The following is a 16,656-nucleotide window of genomic DNA, read 5'->3' as shown; positions in this document are numbered from 1 at the left end:
CGCCGCCACCGACGACATCCGAACCCTGCTGGACAACGGAGAAACAGCGGCCCTCATCCTCCTGGACCTCTCCGCGGCCTTCGACACTGTCTGCCACCGCACCCTAGTGCAGCGCCTCAGCAACGTCGGGATCGAGGAGAAGGCACTGGAATGGATCATCTCCTTCCTCACCGGAAGGACACAGAGAGTCCGCCTGCCCCCGTTCAGATCAGAAGCCACGGAAGTCATCTGCGGCGTCCCTCAGGGCTCCTCGCTCAGCCCCACCCTCTTCAATGTCTACATGAGCCCCCTTGCGGCCATCGCACGCCAACACAACCTGAACATCATCTCCTACGCCGATGACACCCAGCTGATCCTCTCCCTGACCAACGACCCCGCCACCGCCAGAGCCAACCTGCACGAAGGGATGAAAAACGTGGCCGAGTGGATGACGACCAGCCGCCTGAAACTGAACACAGACAAGACGGAAGTCCTCATCCTGGGCTCCTCACCCTCCGCCTGGGACGACTCCTGGTGGCCCCCCACCCTGGGCAACGCACCCAAACCGACAGACCACGCACGCAACCTGGGCTTCATCCTGGACTCCTCCCTCTCCATGACCAGACAAGTCAACGCCGTCTCCTCGTCCTGTTTCAACATCCTGCGCATGCTACGTAAGATCTTCCGGTGGATCCCCACCGAGACCAGGAAAACGGTCACCCAGGCCCTCGTCACCAGTCGACTGGACTACGGCAACGCCCTCTACGCCGGTACCACCGCCAAGCTCCAGAAGAGACTCCAGCGGATCCAGAACGCTTCGGCGAGACTCATCCTCGACGTCCCCAGACGAACTCACATCTCCAGACACCTGGGAGACCTGCACTAGCTCCCGATCAACAAAAGAATCACCTTCCGGCTCCTCACCCACGCACACAAAGCCCTACACAACCAAGGCCCGACCTACCTCAACAGCCGCCTCAACTTCTACGCTCCCAAACGCGACCTCCGCTCGACCAGTCACGCCCTCGCAGCCGTCCCCCGCATCCACAGAGCGACAACAGGAGGAAGATCCTTCTCCCACCTGGCCGCCAAGACTTGGAACGCCCTCCCCACCGACCTACGCCTGACCCAAGACCACCTCTCCTTCAGGAAGAAGCTCAAGACCTGGCTGTTCGAGCAGTAGCGGACCCCCCCCCCCCCTAGCGCCATGAGGGTGAGTAGTGCGCTTTATAAATGCCTATGATTGATTGATTGATTGATTTGAAAGTGTTCATTAGGCTAGTTCCAAGTTTAAGTTTATTATGTTTTTGGCTCTCTTATGAGGGCCACATAAAGTACACACACAATTATACAACATTACTTACAATAAAATTACAGAAAAACGGATAGAAGGTAATACATCATATTCTCTGGACAAGCAATCGTCTATTATTTCTCTATATATCATTTAATAAATATCTAAAAACCCTTTAAAAAAGTTAAAAATTTTAAAACAAAACATTTCATTTGGCGGACAATAAAGTGCATGGAAGAAGGTATTTACATTTAAAATTCCTAATGGTAAACAAATAGGTTTTAACCATTTATAACGCAATGAGCGTAAAGCGGGACAAATAAACAAGACGTGATTACGATCCTGTACAGTATTATAACAAAGATTACATATTGGAGATACACCATACCATTTAGCTAAGAGGAGATTTAGTGGGAGCAAATCTTGTCTTAAAAGGTACCATAACCTACGGACTCTGTGGGGGATATTCCATGTAAGGTATTGTTGTGCCAGCTTTGGTGTATATGTATTTAGAAGTAATTGCCTTTCTGTTTTTCCTTGTTGGGCAATTATATCCAATTTATAACTGAGTTCCCAAGATGCACTTTTTAATTTAGACTTTAGTTCAGAGGGAGTAAGTAAAAACAAAGTACTTACATCCAACTCTAGCAGAGTTACTGCTTTTCTAAAGTTTTTTACTAACAGGGAAAACTCGTTAAAATTGCCCAGAAGCTCATTTTTAATGGCTTCCCGTAAGGAATCCGTTTTACCTCTAGCTAAGCAAGCTACCCACCTTACAAGGGCGATCAACCCCTGTACCCAACAGCTTCGGAGTCCGAATTCCAGTCTGCATGAGGATACAGTACAAGCTGTGTTGAAAGAAGCTATTCTTCTTAATATCTTTCCTTCCATTCTATGTAAAAATCCCCAATGTTTTAACTTCACTAATTCTAACCCATACAGTAAAGTTGCGGGAATCTTTGCCCTAAATACATCCAAGAATAGTGTGAAATGTCTCTTCCCTGTAGCATTGTACAAGGAACATAACCCCATACCATGAGCTAATGCTTTACGCGAATTATGGTCTGTATGGGGTTTCTCACTTAGGTTTGCAGAGATTATTTTACCTAAGAAGGTATAGGTTTTAACCACCTCTAGTTTATGTCCGCCTATGGCCCATCTATAATTTTCAGACCTACATTTTTTCTTTCCGAAAATACACATGATTTTACTTTTCGAAGCATTAATCTTCATGTAGTTTGCTTCTGCGAATTGATTTAATGCATGTAAGCGGTTAGACAAGCCCTTCGGGGTTAAATCTAATATGAGGATATCATCTGCATACATTAAAATTGATACTGATGATCCTCCAATTATCGGGGCTATCCCACCGCACACTGAAATGGAAGAAGGAAGGTCTGCCGTATAAAGTGAAAACAATATAGGGGCCAGTATGCACCCTTGTTTCAGCCCATTAGGAGAAGGGATAGATTGAGACAGTCCTCTTTCTCCGCCTTGTAGTACCTTACACCACGTGTTCGAGTGAAGAGATTTTACAAGTTCAAGTAACTGAAACGGCATACCTAAAGTAGCAAGCTTTCTCCACAGCGTTGGACGGTCCACCTTATCAAACGCTGTGGAGAAATCAATAAATGCCGCATATATTCCACCACCTCGAACACGTACGTATTTATCAACGATCACCTGCAATGCTGTTAAATTATCAAGTGTACCATGCTCTTTACGAAATCCAGTTTGTTCCAAGGGTAAAATGTCATTTAGTTCTATCCATTCAGTAATTAAAATCAAAAGACATTTAGCAAAAATTTTCCCTATAGAGTCCAATAGAGCTATTAGACGATAATTCCCAGGGTTATCCCGCTCTCCCTTTTTAAATATAGGAATTAATATACTTCCCCTCCAAGAGTTAGGGACTGATATCGATAGAAAGCATGCATGAAATACTGGAAGAAGAATCCTACTCCAGGAAGTGACGTCTTGCTTTATTATTGACATGGGCAGCTCGTCTGGACCCATAGCTCCGGAAGCACACATACTCTTTATCACTAAAGCAATAGTTTTCTCAGACGGAAGCTCTATATTAGGCTGACTATTCCGGGCTAGGTCCCAGTTGTCACCCTCTACGCTATTAGGGGCATACAAACTAGATATAAATAATATCCAGGCATCTTCGGCAATAGAGATGGGGATGGGGGAAGTTCTTACCCCACATCCTTTCCCTATTAGGGACCAAAATTCTCTAGATTTATTATAGGCCGATGCCTCTCTTAACCTAATCCAGAGAGAATCTTCTTTTTCTCTTTTTAATTTTGTTCTTAATCTGGCCCTCCTTCTTCTTAATAAGGCTAACTTATGCTCATTTTCCTTAGATCTACTAAGGTACTGTTGCCTCACGAGTTTATTTATTTCCTTATTTAAAGGTAATAATATACTGGGAGGGAAGTATGACTTCTTAGGATTTCTTAATTTCTTAGCTGTCGTGGTGAGCTTTTTCTTAAAAATTTCAAAATATAAGAATTCCCTACCCTGCCATTCGTCTAATTCAAGTAAGGTTTGGGCAAGAATATTTTGTACATCTTTCATAGTGGAAGGGTCCCAGAAGCACCTTCCTGACTTACAATGAATAGAAACACCTTTATCAATTAAGGACCAGGAATCAGTATCTGGGGGATGTAATGAGACTGTTAAATTAATCACATTATGGTCGCTCAAGCAGGATTGAGAGATCACCATGTCCTGAATATAAAAAAAATGTATCATAATCCATGATTACGTAATCCAGGATGGATTCACCCCTAAATGATTTATGTGTGAACTTAGCAGGAGTGTCAGAAGGCATCCTACCATTTACGATTAGCCCCTCTAAATAACTGAGTTCTTCAAGTAATATCTTTCCTCTTTTATTAGTTTTTATTTTACTAGGAAAGATTGCTTGGGGTATATTATATGCTTCTTCCTTAAATTTACTTCTAAACATATCTATACTAGAAGTGGACACTTTGCTATTTAGGTCACCCATAAGCAAGATATGCGGAGGCTGATCAAGCTCTAATAATTGTTTTACATAGGAAAACATTCGCTTCAGGACGATATTAAAAATATCTTCAGGTGGTATATATGCATTTACAATTACAAGAGAAGTCCGTCTACCTGCAGGCGCTAGATTATTGATAGTTATTGATTGAAAAAGATTACTAGTGTCCTTATAATGTGAAAATTGCCATTGTAATGAATTTGATAAAAAACAGGCTATTCCACCTTTCGCATGACCTTTTTTTGAGGGTAAGGCGGCGGCCTCAAAGACAAAATAGTCTTTCTCCCTATAAAGAAAATCTTTACACCATGTTTCCTGAATACATAACACATCTGCATTCAAAGAGAATAGATAATCAAACTTCTCAGGACAATTATATAATCCTGCTGCATTCCAGGATATGATTTTTAATTGTCTGTTACAGATGTAGAAGCGGTCTTAAATTATTCGATATATTATTAGATAAAACTCCTGGGAGCCAATTCCAGGATTGATTATCTTCTGTTAAGGGGGTAACCAAATTCTCAGGGGGAGAAAGTACCTGAGAAACCATACGCTTTCCTCTATAGACCTGTATCTTTAGATCTTTAATATGGATGGTCGGGTCTTCTTGCCGAAAACCCAACTCTGAAACTCCTTTTCTAAAGAACGTATGCTTTCCATTATTAAAAAAGGGTAGCACGTCAATCCCTCTACGTTGGAATGTTTCCGCTTGTTGAAGGACAAGATTAGCAATTATTTTTGAACAAAATTTTACCCTTACTCGTGACCCATTTTCAAACCTTATTACTGAAACCAAATCAATATCACTTGACAAAATAAGTTTTAAGCTTTCAATTTCCTTGAAGGAATTAAGCAACCAAGATCTGTTCATATTAAGGTCTGAATCAAATAAGGGAAGAAAATCCAGTGACAGGGTATCCACACATGGATTTGAAGTTTTAAGTGGCACAGTAGTTAAATTTGAGGTCACGTGAGCTGAAGGCCAAAAAGTAGATGCCGATGGATTAAGTACCCTTATTACAGTAGGCATATTTCTTGTAACTTCATCCATTGGTACCGGAGGCTCTATCCCACCAACCTCGGAACATAGGACTCCCCCATTCATAGTGTTGACATCAAGGGGACCATCGACTATAGGGTTGGAGAGACAACCAGCAACCTCTATAGAGGTGTTATCCATTAATAAACTATCTGGAGTTTCTATAACATCAAGTACTTCTGAATTTACATGCTTTTGAAAAATAATTTGCCTCTGTCTTTTCTTCTTATATTTGCGAACAGGTTTCCTATTTTTCACTTTGTTCTTTCTACTTTTTTCTATTACTGTCCCCGTAGTCACTACGGATCCTTCAGGGTCTTTTTTATCCTGAATAAAAATGGGAAAAAGTTTGTTTCCAGCGGTTGGATTAACCACTGCCAAATGTTCTTCCTTTAAAATCGGATCCAACTCTTTCCTCAAATTTAAAGAAAGTGGAGTAGGAGTCATTGAGGGCTCATGAATGTCTGCTTTTACTGACATCCCCACTGGTACGTTTTTCTTAATGGAATATTACTATCAGGTACATTCTGGACAACGGGTTCGGTGGGGAAAATAGACCCGTTCACAGCATTTTTAACAATTAATACTTTCAATATTTCAGTAACTGAGTCCAGAATACAGTCAGAGCTCCCAACAAATTTACCCAATAAACCTAATATGGAGGTCAATAAATGTTCAAGTGCTATCAGAGATTCAGAAATTGGTTTTTCATTTTTTATATATTCAGGTGCAGTGAGAGAGCAAATACCTGATAGATTGAATTGCGGAGATTTCAAGTCACTCTGCAATGAAAGAATGTCATTAGATGTTATAGAGGAGTGCTACTATATAACAATAATCCTGATGGCGTTGCTCCATTTAAGGTAATACTAGGATCAGGCTGTTTCAAGATTCTCTCGCCCATATAGCGACCACACAACTCTAGATCAATACTAGACGGAATAGAGATTTCTTTTATATCCACCTCCTGATTTTCTGTATCCTTAAGAGTGTTAAACTGAAAACCTTTCGAATCTGCTTTCATAAGGTCAGAATTGTCTCCTTTAGATAAACGTACTGGGATGTCTACATCTTTAGTCAGGAATGGGGTGGAAGAATCTTTTTCCGTGGTTAACACAGGGTTAGTATCGGTCACTACTTCTAACTGCGGTTCCGTCGTAGTTATCATCTCAACGTCAGTGATGACTGGAACTTCCGTATATTTGTTCTTTGGTTTTTCCCATAATTTCAACAACTGCATCTGTCCCTTAAATTGTAAGCTATGTTCAAATTTATTCCTCATGGGGTTGGATCTGGTTTTTATACATGACCTCCCCCCTAAGACTCTTCCAGAGCGTAGTTTTTTTGCTGTCATTTTATATGCAAAAATGAGTAAGAGCAGGGACTATCAATAAACGAATAAATGAACCAATAATAAAATAAGAATCAACAGACAGAAGAAAGTATATATGCGGCCAGTCAATAGTTGTATCACCCTCACCGTTTTCTCGCCTTCAATAACTGTCACAATGTACATGCGATAAACATAAATATGAAGATAACAGGGCCCTGCCCGGCCAACCTCGGCCACTGAGGGCCACAGAGGGCCCGCCCTTTGCCCGGGCTTCGCGGTCCCGCGATGCGGGGGGCGCTGATATTTTTCAAGCGCCTTCTGGCGTGAAACGCTGGGTGTACGCCTCCGCCTCCGGAAGGCACAGCAGAGGAGCCTGGGTCCTGTAGTCCAGGAGAGGCTCCGCACACAGCAGACAGAACGGACCAGTCCTCTAGAAGCGTCACAGGTAAGATGCACACCGCCAACGGCGACGTGGCGTTTCGAGTCGTAGGTGATATATCAAATCAGGCGCTCCTGTGTTCATTAGGCTTTTTTACCAGTCATACTTTTGAGCCTGTGCAATGAACTCTGTGCTGCATTTTGTGTATCTGACACAGTATCATAATGTGTCCGATAACGTAGGCAGATGAGCATTACTAGGCTAATACTTCAGTGTATTAGGGCCTTACTAGGAAACATTGTACACAACGTGATGGTTTTAAAATGTTCATTAATAAGAGGCTAGGTCCCATAGGGTTTCAACAGGCACCTGCTCTCACCACTCTCTCTAAAATGGTTTCAGATTTTGTACTGTGAGTTCATGATATTTTGAAAACAGTAAAGTAAACGTTGCCGTTAAATGCCTGTAACTGTGTACAGGGTTATAAATCACCTTTTTCTGCAACATTCAATTGCATATCTCTGAAATATTTAGATTACATGTGTGTCTATTAATAAAGACTGCTATCTGCAAGAAATTGTTCAAGCCAGGGTCCCTTTTCTAAAAAGCTGTAGTTCCTCGTTGCTCACAAAACATTTTTGAAACAACAGTCTTCTAAGTGGCCTCACAAACTCTTTCAGGCAGAACTCCACACATTTGGAAGTCAGTTCTAATTGCCCCCGACATCACAATATGTAAGATTTGGACTGCCATCTTCAAAAAGAGTCCCTTCGAGATTTAACAATAATTCTTTCCTTGATATCGGAATAGCAAAGTGTTAACAACCATGTGTTTCAATTTGCATCTGCTATACATTGGTGTCTTTCCTATTGACCGCACAATTGACAACTGCGCTGTCATTTATTTTTGTAGAACCTGCTCATGTACTATTCTTTAAAAACAACATTGACACTATGATGATATCTTTTGAAGTGTTCCTTTTGTCATTATTGGCTCCCCTTTGTTAATACGCACATTTGTTTTGCCTAGCATCTTTACACTGGTACATATTTATTCGAACTTCAAAGTGAAAAATCTTGGTCAAATGACCCCGAAGGAACCTTTTTGTTTTACATGTATAAGGTTTAAAGGAGACCCAGAGCACAATGCATGCTGGCTTGCATAATAAAAGCAAGAGATAAACTATTTGTTCAGGATAATAATCCCTTTAGCAGGCTTCTCCAACAAGTAGATTGTGAGCTACTGGTAGCACTCCAACTACCTATGAGTAGCTCTCCTGTGTGTAGCTCAGCCAACTAATATAGAAGCTGTTGCTCTGTTGTATGAATATATATATATACCAACATTGAAAAGTGATTTTTCAAGATGAAAATGTGTTTCTCTTCAAAACGCCTAATTTCCATGTTATATTTAAAATTGGTATTTGAATCATAAATTACACAGCATTGGGAGATTTATGACTAATAAAATTACCTTGGTGCCAAGGGGATTGCAGATGTGGCCATTAGATATTACCCTTGTAGAGGCATTCAAAATTTAAATAGCTTCTTTTACGGGAAACAGCCTTAACCATGCAGCGTGAACTACACGGGACTGAACCACGCAGGCGGTACCATGCAAGTGTAAACCACAAATATGCCTTAACCACACATTTGCGTGGTTAAGGCATATGCGCGGTCTAGTTGCTGCTGCTGCCAGGCGGAAGAGCAGGAAGAGGAAGGATCGGGATGAGGCAGAGAGGTAAGTCGGGTCTTGACGGGGTGCGGGGTAGTTTTTAAGGGTTGTGGGGTAGTTTCAGGGCTGGGAGGGGGTCAAAGTAGTTTACAGGGATGACGGGGGCCGGGAGTTTTAGGGCTCAGGGCACGGGATGGAGGTGGGGTAGATTATTTGGGTTGGGGTGGTCGCTGTACTTTTCAGGGCTGGGGGTGTCGGGAGTTTTAGGGCACAGGGCAGGAGACAGGAAAGGGGCAGCTTTAAGGCTGATGGGGCAGTTGAGCTGGGCAGGGGGTTGGTCGGGTTAGGTTTAAGGGGGTGGGGGCTTGTTTTAAGGCTCAGGGAGGGGGCTGGGGTCAGAGTAGTGTTTAGGGGGCTGAGTTGTAGGGCTCAGGGCAGGGAACAGGATAGGGGCAGTTTTCAGGCAGAGGGGGCAGTTGGGGGTCTTAGAGCTCAGGGCAGGAGATGGAGGTGGGGGTAGATTATTTGGGTTGGGGGAGTTTTGGGGGATGGAGGGGTCGGAGTAGTTTTCTGGGCTGGGGGGGTTGTGAGTTTTAGCACTCAGGGAAGGGACAGGAAAGGGGCAGGTTTAAGGCTGAGGGTGCAGTTGGAATAAGGCGGGGTAGGTGGGGTTGAGTTTTAGGGGGTGGGGCTTGTTTTAGGGCTCAGGAAGGGGGCAGAGGTCGGAGTAGTTTTAAGGGGGCTGAGATGTAGGGCTCAGGGTAGGGGACAGGATAGGGACAGTTTTCAGGTCGAGGTGGCAGTTGGGCTGGGGTAGAGGAAGGTAGGGACTTTAGGTTTAGGGTGTTTTTAGGGTTTAGAGCAGAGGGGCAGGAGTGTGATCTTTACCATACATATTCAATTACCAAACATGTCTTTACCACAAAATTGTGTGGTAAAGGCATGCATGGAAAAGGCATGCGTGGTATTGACGCGGTGGAGATTTAGACCGCGTGGTTAAGGCATGCGTTGTTGAGGCACACGTTTTTACATCACACAACCCTTTTTTACATTACTGCTGGTAATCCTGCACTGAGGTGATCACGGCTGGTAATCTTGCTTTGGGTGGCAACTAATATAATCTTTTCTTATGTGTATGGCACTAAGATTAGTAGCTCGGGATGATTTTCATTGAACCTAAGTAGCTCTTAATACTGTAAAGGTTGGAGACCCCTGAATTATAGTCTCTTCTTCACCTGCTCGATGTGGGCAAAGTGCAGCCTCCTTTTCAGTATTCAATGTTGTACAATGTAGAAACCACTTTGACAACACCAGATACATACATTTAGTCCTAGGAAAGCAATTGAAGGAATCAATGTGCAGTGCGGCACTTGGTTGCACTGCACAAATAATCTTTACATTAAATTGGGTTATTGACGGGAGGGGCTGAAACCACACTCAAGCAACAATCATAAATCTTGTCAGGGTTAATCACCAAAAAGTCACTAAATGAACTTGTGCTTAACCCTCTGGAAACTTGGCATAAAGGCAGTCAGGCTTAACTTAGAGGGAATGTCTAAAGTATTTTTGCAGTGCATAAACTGTGAAACAGCAGAAATTCAACACAAGGAAAATCCCACACTAATTTAGAAAAATAGAGTAAAATGTTATTTGACACCAAAATGGCATAAATCCAAGCAGTAGACCTGTAGATCTGTAGTTTCAAAGATTTAGGTAGGTATAGTGTCTTACAGCACAAAGCTCCATTCACTGTGCGAAGATCCTGTCAGGCGGCATGGGCAGTTGTTGCTGCAGCTTCACTTTGGTGGTCACCATGGACTTTCGATGCTGTAGCGTGAACTGCAGATCTGGCATTGCTGGTCATTACTGGCATCACAGTAGCTCAAAGATTTGGGCTCCAGAGCTTTGCGTTGACTGTTGTTGCTGTAGGCTACAACTCAGCACAAACATGCCCACTCGTGGTCACAAAGAGACCAAGACTTCAGGATTTCTCCATTTTCCTCACAAGAGAAGCTCAACTGATGCCAGCCAATGATCCAGGACCTGAGAAGGCACCTCTTGAGGATGATGAACACTCTCCAGCAGAGGCCAGCAGAGCTCATGCATGTCCAGTTGCAAAAACAGTTAGGTTCAGTGTGGCAGATCAGTTGGGCAGCTGCAGGGAGGCCTCTGGAGCTTATTGTGTCCCTTTAGCTAAGAACAGGAAGTCACCTGACCATAGGATTCAGTTTGCCTGGGATGAAGAGAGCAAAACAAGTCTTCTCAGAGAGCAGGAAAGGCCTCAAGCAACAGGGGAGTCCTCTGGCAGCAGAGCAGGTCTTCTGTAGTAACCACATGTCAAGGAGTGGACTGCAGAGTGGGTCTCAGGGTCCAATATTTAAACCAGGTTTGAAATGGGAGAAACATCTAGAGTTACCCCCCCCCCCCACAAAGGATTCTTGAAATTCAATCATCCCTGCCCTGGTCCCAGGATGTCTGGGGTGACAAAATGCTAGTGTGAAGCTCTTTGTGTGTGGGCTGAAGCAGCTTCTTTGAAGTGTTAGCAGGGCTATGTATACAGCTTTAATCTGTGGCACTGTGAATCTTGAACAGAGTCTACCGGGCACAGAACAGGATAGAGCATTTTATTACATTGAATGCCCCCCTTGTGATTCTACCAGCACAAATATACTGACAGTGTGTTCTGATTATAGGTGGGGTTGCGTAAGCACATGTACCCTCCTTTAATAACAAAGTTCCCCAGAGGACACACAAAATAGGTGCAAATGCCTATTGCATGCCTAGGGCACTCATTGTAATACAGATCCTAGTAGTCAATATGAGAATGATTTGCTCATAATTGCTATTGAACAAAGCTAAGTTCCTCTAAATCTCACTTGCCATGGGGCAAAGTAGATTTTTTTAAAGTCTACATATGGGACTCCCAACATATTCTCATTCTGCCCTTGAGAAAATCATAAACCCTGCAAACCGAGTACTCTTCAAAATTATTCATTGTCAGTCCACCTTATTCTACAAACAACATGCTTGTTGACTTTGGGCTAGTTGCAGAGATAATTTCAAAACACTTGTCTTGGTTTTCAAGTCACATTATGGTGTATCCCCCTAGGTAAGAGGTCGACTCGACTTCTTGATTTCTTAAACGTAGTACTCTGCTAACCATCAACTACTTATTGTTTTAAAGCTGCATTGCTTGAAATCTTGTTTCAATTGTATTAATTCGGTCCACCGTCTAACCCTCCTTCATTGGAATGTTCTCCCACTTGATCAACATTCTGTACCCTAACAATATACCTTTGAAATAAATCAAACTCTAGCTAACCTACTTTGACTCCCACATGCAATAGCACATACAACTCAATACAACCCTTCCTTCACTCACCAGCCACACCAACCTTAATCCTCAATTGAAGACTATTGTGTAAGATAATAACATTTTCATTTTTCTTGCACTAAGGTATGGGCAAAAAAAAATATATAGGCCATCTTGTTATGTTGACAAACCCATAATCCTCATTCCCCCATTCAATTGGCATCATGCTATATTCTTGTGTGCCATTGGTTGTCTATGTACAGGATTGTTATAGAAATGCTATTACTCTACAATAAACAAATATGTCTAAATATAACATTTTGGCAAGTATAAGGATTACTACTTCTATGGTTCTGTTAAATAGTCTGGGATGAAAATGCTGACATGAAGTACAGTAGAAATAGGGATATTACAGTTTGCAAATCTTTGATTAAATGAATAGGTGTGTGAATGATATAGCAGTAGCTCCCAAACACCAACCAGGCATCATTAAGGAACATTTAGAATCCACATTAGTGTTGATTATAACTGACTCAGGATTTGGAAAGGAAACATGTATATTTTTTTATTGGATAGACTCTTTAAAACAGTGACTGTCATTTTTCATTTATTCTCTTTTGTCTTACCCACTATTTTATTTGCAGTATGATATTCAGGACAATGTAAAACAGATAGAACAATGATCAAGCAAGTCTGAGTAAAAGTTTCCAAGACAATACATAAACCTTGAATATAAACTTTTTCAGATGTTTGCTAAAGTAGAAAAACAAAACTGCATCGATATACAGATGGATATAAAAGTCCATGAAAAGTACAATCAAAATTCACAAAAACATAACAACATACAGGTGACAATGACACACATGACACGATATAACACATCTATAAGAATGCATAACCATGGTATTATTGATCTAGTATTTCAAGATTGGCCTGGAAGATATCTGTTAGCCAATCAGAATACAGTCATTCCTAAAAAACAAAACTATACCTCCAGTACACCTGTCCATCAAGCCCAGCAGAGCTCACACCAGAATAATAACCTCATCAACAAAGGCAAAACAACCACATACCTCTATCCAATGCAGCCCAGCATGTATGCAGACATTCCTTTTTCAAAATAAAATGGTCTCATGAAGACGCCTAGTAATGAAGCAGAGAAAATCATACACCTCAAGAATCAGTGAAGCCCCAGCTCAGAAAAGGTGAACTGGACTGAAAGTTGGTGGAATCCTCCACCTCCCAGAACAACAGAAAAATACCAGAGAGAGCATTTCAGATCAGTAGTAGCCACCACATGGTCCTTGTGAGGCCTCTGGAAGAAATCAATACCACAGAAGATGAGGTGAATGAAACTGGCTTTACCATGACAGACTAACTGCAGCCATGAAGACCAGCAGAAAAAAACATGTAGGGGCTAACAAGTTGCAGAAATCCCTTACAAAATTAATTGCATTTCTGGTTCATGAGAGATATCCACACCGTGCTACCTTTGTAGTAAGATACTGGTAACAAGCCCATGAACTAACATCAGCAACTATTCTTATGCCTAAGCAGAGAAAAGATAAAATGGTGTCCCAAAAAAAGGTCAGGTACTGTAATTGATATTTCAGGTGGAGAAGGACATTGTTCAGAGACCGGCACAGTGGCAGCTCCTCCGCTATGGCGGACGAGCGTCGCCACCCCGCCAGCCTGAAAACTTGAAAAATTAAACGATTATAAAACAGATTTATTATTGTCTTATTTTCAATGTTCTGAGGGCTGGGCGAGTCTTGTGGGTGGGGCCATCGTGATGGCATTGGCAGAGGCAGTGGGTGCACTGTGATCAGTGTGCATGTCTGTTTGGCCGGCCCTCTCAGGCCAGCCAAATCAATATGCGCTCTGAGCTGTCTCCAACCTAGCTGTGCTGCTAGGTTAGAGACAACAAAGCACAGTCTCCCAGTCTCACTGGGAGTGCAAATTCCCAGCACTCAGGCCAATCCTGATGCTGCTTTCAAACATGAGAACAGCGTCAAGATTGGCCGCAGGGGAGGCTGGTATCCTGTGTTACAGCGAGGGCATGGGAAAGAGCATCGTACAGCAGGCAGCAGGTAAGTTCTTTTTATTTTTTTTAAATGTTTATTTTCTATCCATTTCCCTCCCTTCCCCCTCCCTCCCCATCGTCTTGCGGTCCCTCAGCCCCCGCCCCACCACTCTGCCCGCACACCATCAGCTACTGGACAGGCATACAGACTGGTCCATCAGACAATCCCATAGCCTTCCAGGGACATATCAAAATGGTAAAACATCAGCCCCCTAAGAGCTGAGATTGAACAAATGACAGGAATTGAAAGGCCAGACAGTCACTAAAAAGGTAAGGACATTTGCATGTCCAGAAAAACTTTGTCATGGAAATTGGGTTGAAAGCACAAGCTAAATATCCAAAGGATGGTTGAGAAATACAGAGGGGCCTATTGACTACAGTTACTGTGGAGTACGTAAAGTATTACTACCTTAGGTACTCCAAAATACAATTCACAAACTTCCAGCTGGAGATCCCTGTGTCCATCTCTTCTATCTTTTCTGTACAGATATCTCCATCTTAGTTGGAGAGGTTTGCACACATGTAGGTCTAGGCGGTAATCAGTGGGAAAAGGGGGTGTGGTCAGAAAATGGGGAATAATCACTGTAAAATGGGTGGAGTTATGGAAAATTCCAGGATAAGTTTACCTAAGGACGATGCAATCCAAACACACACCTATATTGGAGTAAGACAATTGTAAAACTTGCAAAATACACATTTATATTTGCCACACTTGTTCTACTGCCAAAGCAGCATCAAAGGAACTGCAGTAAGTAAAAATAAACACACATGGCCAACCACAGGTATAAAGCGAGGGTATTAACCCTAACACATAGGGATATTAAAATAATTTAATTTAAATAATATTTTAAAAAACATTTATTTATTTATTTTACTTTATTATTAAATATATTCTAAAATTAAACATATCTAAATGGAAATGTATTTAGGTGTAAAAGTGGACATAGGTCCTGAGGTTGTATATGGGATACTCAAGAGTATTCACAGTACTCTGTGTACTACTGGATGAGCTTAAAGATACCTGCAAAGTACCTACCGATTGTAGAACACTGCTCTAGGGGCGATTTGCATTCTGAAATACATATTAGTAGCTACAGTGGTAGCAACAGCAGGGAATTCTATGAACATGACCACTGATTTTACAACACATGGCAGATATAGGTACACCTACAAACACAGTCATTCTCAACCATTATTTTGCATCTTGCCAGGTTCCAATAAAATGGAAATAGAGTGTCACCCAACCACTGAAGAAAAAAAACAATTTCGACCTACTGTTGGTGATGAGTTACAGGCCTACAAATACCCTAGCTTTGATCAAAAACAAGGGAGAAGTATCTTGATGGGTGTTTTTCAAACTACTTAGAAAACAGTAATCTACTGGTTGTGGCTCCAACTGGGTTTCAACCTTAGATGGGACTGAAACAGCCCTGGCCTCCATCTTAAATGAATTAAAGTATAGTCTGGATAGTGGACATCCAGCAGATCTCAGCCTCTTAGACGTCTATATAGCATTTGACATAGTTAACCATACTGGCATGATCAACTTTTTGGCAGAAATAGGCCTTTCAGGGACCTCTCTTACTTGGTTCTCCTTGTTTTTGACAAGTTGAAGCTACTCATTATCAAATGGTCCTTTCAGGACCATGCTAACTCAGGCAATATGGCTCCTCATTGCCGCTGATTTTGTTTACCATTTATGTTCAATCTTTGAATCTTTTTATTTGTTCATTTCTCCTCAACTGTAAGGCATATGCTGAGGACACTAGGCTTCTATCTCGCTTTGACTGTCCTACCAAAGAAATTCAGCAATTTCTTAAACTCTGCCTTGCTACAATTTAAACCCAGATGAGTACAAATGTGTTACATGATCATGTAAAAAAAGAGACATTTTAAAACGGGGCCCTGACTCCGTATGGAACAACAGTTTCTGGTGTCTAAACTTAGGGTCTCCACCTAATCTGGTCAATGTGGTACAAAACACACACAGGCCGTAGAAAAACGTCTCAGAGACATCTTGTCTTAGTCATGGGATTTAGGAGTTGCATCATCCATCTTTTCCAGGTTTGACTATGTCAAAGCTTACTATCTAATTGTACCTGAAAAAATTAATTCAGACTTCGGCTTATCCAGAATATAACTGTAAGGCTAGACCTTGAAGTATATAAATTCAAGCATACCACTGAAGACGTGTACATTGCACTGTATTCCAGTTAAACAAACCATACTTTTCAAAGCTTTATGTCTGGCGCACGATGCAATAAATTGCTCTGATGCCCCTATTTTCATGGCCGACATCAGCAAACATACTCCTGGAATTGTGTTTTGCCAACTGTCTTGAAAGTCAGGGAAATTAACTATTTAAAAAAAAGCCCAACTAAAAGGAAGGTCTTTTTCATTTAACACTTATTAGACTTGGAACCGACTACCAAATGCCCTCTGGGCAATTATGGAGAATTGTGGAGTTTTTTTGCAAAAAAAAACAAAAACTTTTTTTTTCAAAACATTTGTGACCTTCCTGTTAA

General features: G+C 41.9%; 1 protein-coding gene across 2 annotated transcripts in view; it reads right to left on the bottom strand.

The window, feature by feature from the left end:
• The window catches only part of TAFA1 (TAFA chemokine like family member 1), a 1,179,244-nt gene that overhangs the window by 559,800 nt on the left and 602,788 nt on the right, over window positions 1-16,656 (bottom strand). The gene's annotated exons all lie outside the window — the stretch shown is intronic.

This window comes from Triturus cristatus, chromosome 9 (genome assembly GCF_964204655.1).
Source record: "Triturus cristatus chromosome 9, aTriCri1.1, whole genome shotgun sequence".
Lineage (NCBI taxonomy): Eukaryota > Metazoa > Chordata > Amphibia > Caudata > Salamandridae > Triturus > Triturus cristatus.
This window is presented reverse-complemented; position numbering and strand designations above follow the sequence as displayed.